This window comes from Bos taurus, unplaced genomic scaffold (assembly GCF_002263795.3).
Source record: "Bos taurus isolate L1 Dominette 01449 registration number 42190680 breed Hereford unplaced genomic scaffold, ARS-UCD2.0 Leftover_ScbfJmS_2396, whole genome shotgun sequence".
Lineage (NCBI taxonomy): Eukaryota > Metazoa > Chordata > Mammalia > Artiodactyla > Bovidae > Bos > Bos taurus.
The window spans coordinates 61,697-67,696 of record NW_020191467.1 but is presented as its reverse complement, the minus strand read 5'-3'; the positions used below and the strand labels follow the sequence as shown (position 1 = coordinate 67,696).

Sequence of the window (6,000 nt, the reverse complement as noted above, 5' to 3'; positions counted from 1 at the left end):
TACACTTGGTTAAAATGGTGTATTTTAGTATAATCTTCTCTCTGAATCTTTGCCACCCCATGTTAGGAGACTGACCAAAAACAGCTATATAATCTGTGGTTTGTCCAAACCCTTGGGACACATCTCTGTGGCATCTTTAATTATAGGCAACTACTTTATACAAAGAAAAGTGGAAGTGTTAGTCCCTCAGTCGTGTCCGACTCTTTGTGATCCAATGGACTGTAGCCCACCAGGTTCCTCTGTCCATGGACTTCTCCAGGCAAGAATACTGGAGTGGGTTGCCATTCCCTTCTCCAGGGGATCTTCCCGACCCAGGGATGGAACCCAGGTCTCCTGCATTGCAGCCAGATTCTTTACTGTTTGAGCCACCAGTGAAACAATCTGTTTTAAAGATGCTCCCTAAATGATAATAAATACTGAGCTTAGACAGTCATAAATATCGTTTGATGTCAGAAGATGAGCTATGCGAATTGCACCATAAAAGGGATCTGAAATGACATTTTCAATGTCGTTAATAAATACTAATGCAGTAATACTTTTTCTTTTTTAAAATAACATTGATCCATAGGCTGATTCTTATCAAGTCATTGTGTCTTGTGGAGCCAACACTGCCTCTACTGAAGGTGAGTGAGTGAAGCAGCTAAGAGCATTTATGAAAAGCAGTATAGACCTGCTTCGGGTACTTCTAGATCCCTTGTACCTTCAGATCCTCTAGAGATGTGCTGCTCTCACAGTTTTATGCAATTTACACATGGTCTTGTGAAAACTGTCAGGCATAGAACATATCTTGGCTCCTAGTGGGAGGTGGGAATGATGTAGAAATTATCGTTGAATGTATCAACATGATCACATCTCAGAAATAGACCACTGAGTGAACGAAGCGAACTACAAAGTATGTAAATTATGATAGCTCTTTAAAACAGTCACACTGTTTACAAGGCCAAACATGTATATATAATAAGCATAAAAAGTGGACAAGTAGGCAGCACACTAAATTTTATGACAGTGGATGCCTCTAGGCAGGCAGGGTGGGAAATGAGATCTGGGCAGCATGTAAAAGAGGCTTCAACTCTTAATCACACACATGAAGCAAAATGTTAACATTTTAAAAAATCTCTGCAGGGAGAAAAGGGTGTTTCTTAGGCAAGTCTGTAAACTTTTCTTTATGGTTGAAATGTTCCCTTTAAAAATAATGTTGAGGGGCTTCCCTGGTGGTCCAGTAACTAAGATTCCACCCTCCCAATGCAGAGGACCTAGGTTAAATCCCTGGTCTGGGAACTAGTGCAAGACAGGGAAGCCTGGAGTGCAGCAGTTGATGGGGTTTCAGAGTCACACACGACTTAGCGACTGAAGACCAACTGGGAACTAGATCCCACAAACTGCAACTAAAGATCCAAGATCTTGTGTGCTGCAACTAAGATCCAGTGCAGCCAAATAAATATTTTTAAAAGGAATTTAAAAAAATTTTAAATGAAAGTAATGTTAAATTTTCGAGGACATTGAGCCAATGTGCTCACCGTGAACACAATGTGAAGGGCTGAACAAGGAGAGGTCCAGAGGATGCTAGTTGAGAGGATCAATGAAAGGGACCTTATTTTCAGGGATAAAAATATTCAGATCTAACAGGGATAAAGTGTCGGGCTCTCTTTAATCCCATCTTTCTTTCATTCAATGTTATAACCACCAATAGAAAGTCTTTAGGGCTTCCCTGGTAGCTCAGGAACTTCACCGAGACCCAACACTCTCCCAGGGAGTTGTTAAAACGGGTCTCTTTCTGGATGAACCCATTTTGAAACCATCCATGTTAACCGGTAATACATGGTAATTTAGTATTGCATCTACTTACCTCCCCCAGGCCTCCACCCCTGCAAAAGTCTTTGTTTATTCATTTTACGTACAACCTGATCATAAAACATACAACCATACTTAAAACCACTGGGATGGAATTCAGACAACATAAGTTTCGATTTGGCCACTTACTGATCCTTTGTCAACTCTAAAGAAAGCAGCAACTATGAGCTTTACTTTTCATTTTCTTTTTAAACGGGAGATATATGAATGCTGCCTATTTCAAAACAATGAAACAATATAAACATAGGGTTTACATTTATTTACCTTGGAAGAGAGTACATTTTTATGTATTTTAGAGAACGTGCGATAATGAGAAAAGTCTTCTTTTTTGAATTTGGTTAGCTGCTGCCCATAAGAACTGTTTTACACTTCCCAGATGTCCCTTCTGAAATGTTGTTTTTCTCTAGCATTAGTTTATAGTTCTATACCAGTAGTTATTTCTACATTGTACTTTCAAATCCTCATTAGATTTCTTTTTTTTTTTTTTTTATTCTTGCATTCTCACTCTGCCTCTCATTACATGGTAGATGCTTCATAAATTTCATTAATGAAATTAGACCAGATCAGAAAATTTCCCAAATTTGGAGTTATCCTTATTCAGGCATGCCATCTGCTGGTTCCCTGGTGTATCTGTTAGTCGGCCTGAATTCCTTAATCCAATAAATTACAATTCATGTTGAAGCATTGCTGAGTTTGTGTGTTGGGCAATTTTCCCACGTTCTTTCCCTTCCTGTGTGCAGGTGCTATTCTTTCATTGAACCTCTCCAGAATTGTTTTTCCTGCAACCTTCTTTTACCTGTTGGCCACTCTAAAAACCCGGAGAAATGGAGTTTACGTTTCAGAACCCCGGAGTGACCAGAACGATATAACTGGGCGTGCTCAGTAGGTTGGCCTGATTTGGACAATACTTACAGCTTGAATGGGGGCATTTAATGCTGTTTGTTTCAGGATTGGTTGTATATTCGTCCTAGCACTCTATTGAGAGATGGCAGCCTTTCCCACCCTCTGGGCCCTCCCACTTTTCCATTCTGTCCCTGTGCCCAAATTTGGAGCCAGCCCGCCAGGATCTCCCAGCCAATCAAGAGACCACACATTGTTGCCTAAGAGACCCCGGATGCCAGGGAAAAGATTTATAGGTAGTGATTGGCCTACTGGAAGGGGTGGGAGCTAGACGGAGTCACAGAAACAGGAGCTATGGCAACACCAGCGCTAGAGGCTTGAGGAGAAAGACTTGAAGAGAAAGACTTAAAGAGGTGAGAGCAGTGATCACTGCATGAAAAAGATGGAGACTCCTTTGAGAGCTCTTCTCTCAGGTCCTCCTGGGCTTCTCATGAGCCTTGGTAGTGACCCCAGGAATTACATTTTGCTCTGTATTAGCAGTTAAATGACCAGGTGCATCATATATATGAAATTAACAACCAACAAATAATTACCTCGATGCTTATCAAAGCACTAGGTCTTTGCATTGTCTTATAGTTTCTCTTTGTTTCCACCTAGTTGAATATAAGATGAATTCATATTTAAATCTAGATCAGATCACATCAGATCAGTCACTCAGTTGTGTGCGATTCTTTGCGACCCCATGAATCTCAGCACGCCAGGCCTTCCTGTCCATCACCAACTCCCGGAGTTCACTGAGACTCACATCCATCGAGTCAGTGATGCCATTCAGCCATCTCATCCTCTGTCGTCCCCTTCTCCTCTTGCCCCCAATCCCTCCCAGCATCAGAGTCCTTTCCAATGAGTCAACTCTTCACATGAGGTGGCCAAGGTACTGGACTTTCAGCTTTAGCATCATTCCTTCCAAAGAAATCCCAGGGCTGATCTCCTTCAGAATGGACTGGTTGGATCTCCTTGCAGTCCAAGGGACTCTCAAGAGTCTTCTCCAACACCACAGTTCAAAAGCATCAATTCTTCGGTGCTCAGCCTTCTTCACAGTCCAACTCTCACATCCGTACCCTATTTCCTGATCATTTCCTGGTAATCTCTATTTCCTTCTCTGATGATACTGCAGCGTACAATGGGTGAGCTGTGTGTTAGTGGAGAAACTCAACCGTGTTCTGCTCTGTAAACACCAAATAAAAACCCAATTATCCTGAGTCTAACCCCAGTGCTCGGTTCCTAATGTTGAGTTGTACCTTCTTTGCCACTAGCTTTAATCCTTAAACCACTCACCTCCACTGTTGTGTTCATTCATTCCACTGATTGAGACAAGGTTTTATTGAGCACCTACTGTGCACTACTGAGTTTAGGATTCAGGTGAGCACATTCAGAAAACCACATTAGCAGAGAAGCACCAGTTTTGTACCACATTCTCTGATCTGAAGTTCAGTGTGTCTGTACAGATAGTGCATGAAGGGAGAGGAAGGAGGATGAACCAAAAAGGTAAATTCATGGTGTACCTAGACTAGCATGCTAAGGATTCTGTAGCCATTATCGAGTCTCTGAAGGTTTTTGAGCTGAAAAATGACTAACAGACCTTTTAAAAAATACTTCCCTGAATAGAGTAGTGGTTAGCCAAAGTTGGGGAGGAGGGAAGTGTGGAGATATTGATCAAAGGGTACAAACCTTCAGTTATAAAAGGAATAAGTTCTAGAGACCTTAAGTACAGCATGGTGACTATGTGGTGATGGTGGTGGTAGTTTAGTCGCTAAGTTGTGTCCCACTTTTGCAACCCCATGGACTGTAGCCCACCAGGTTCCTCTGTCCATGGGATTCTCCAGGCAAGAATACTGGAGTGGGTTGCCATTTACTTCTTCAGGGGATCTTCCTGCCCAGGGATCATGGTGACTATTGTTAATAATAATATATTATATACTTGAAATTTGCTAGAAGAGTAGATCTCAAGGGTAATCACACACACAGAAGCACACACATGCACACACACGCACACATGCACACACACACGGTGACTATGGGAGGTGATGGATATGTTACATAGTTTGATTGTGGTAAGCATCCCACAATGTGTACATATACTAAAACATCACCTTAAATATATACATTTTTTTGTTAAAAAAACCCTCTTGTAGTAGACTGTAATCTCCATTATAGTCAAGACTTGTCTTTATACCTGTAATACAGACCTAATAAGTCTTTAGTGAAGTTGTGCAATGGTGACAGTGTGAAGAATGGCTTTGAAGATGGGATTGGAGGTGTGTTACCACTGGAACTTTACCAGAGGACCTATCCTTGCCTTTAAGCATGACACTAGAAGCACACACTGGGGGTAAGGGCCAGAAGCCCTTTTTCTTCCCCTTTATCCAAAGAAAAATTAAAGGGGAACATGCAAGGACAGCCATTAAGGGGGAAAGAGGTCATGAAAAAACAACAGCAAGGTTTGTATGTAGAAGGAGGGAAGGCAACTTGCTTTGTCTTGTAATTTTTTTGTATGTTGTATGAAAGCATCTGAGTGGTCTATACTGTGATCCAGTGTGGACATGCAGATATGCACACTGCCCATCTTCTAGAGTGGACAGAGGAAAAAACTGTAAAAGGATAATGACAAAAACCAGGGCAGGATACCTCCATTTGCCTGCTTCAGGAAGACTATTACCAAGAGGGCTCTTTTGCTCAGCCAGGCCCATCTCCTGAAAACCAAACTTTATTCAAATTGATTTGAAAAAAAGAGCCTAATTCAAATGATTTGTAGCTCTGAAGAACCAGGAAGGAAAAAAACAAAAACAAACAAACAAAAAAACATGCAAAACCTTAGGGAGGACCTGGAAAAGCTGCTTTGTCTTAATCAGAAATTGGGCTTAGAATCAGTCAGATTGTTTTCTACTTAAACTGGGAAAAGAGAGTTTCTGAGCTTACAACAGAAGTTTTTAACCTGGTATAAGCAAAATATAATGTTAATATGCGGAGAAGGCAATGGCACCCCACTCCAGTACTTTGCCTGGAAAATCCCATGGATGGAGGAGCTTGGTAGGCTTCAGTCCATGGGGTCACTAAGAGTCGGACACGACTGAGCGACTTCCCTTTCACTTTTCATTTTCATGCATTGGAGAAGGAAATGGCAACCCATTCCAGTGTTCTTGCCTGGAGAATCCCAGGGACGGGGGAGCCTGGTGGCTGCCGTCTGTGGGATCACACAGAGTCGGACACGACTGAAGTGACTTAGCAGCAGCAGCAGCAATGTTAATATGA

At 41.8% G+C, this 6,000-nt stretch overlaps 1 long non-coding RNA gene across 4 annotated transcripts in view; it reads left to right on the top strand.

Annotated features, from left to right (window-relative positions):
* Positions 1-1,579: 1,579 nt before the first annotated feature.
* LOC100140130 (uncharacterized) overlaps positions 1,580-6,000 on the top strand; it is a 51,159-nt gene continuing 46,738 nt past the window's right edge. For all 4 annotated transcript variants that reach the window (XR_003033745.2, XR_009493733.1, XR_009493732.1 and 1 more), the window contains exon 1: positions 1,580-3,104. This is a non-coding gene — a long non-coding RNA (uncharacterized lncRNA). The remainder of the gene's footprint in view (positions 3,105-6,000) is intronic.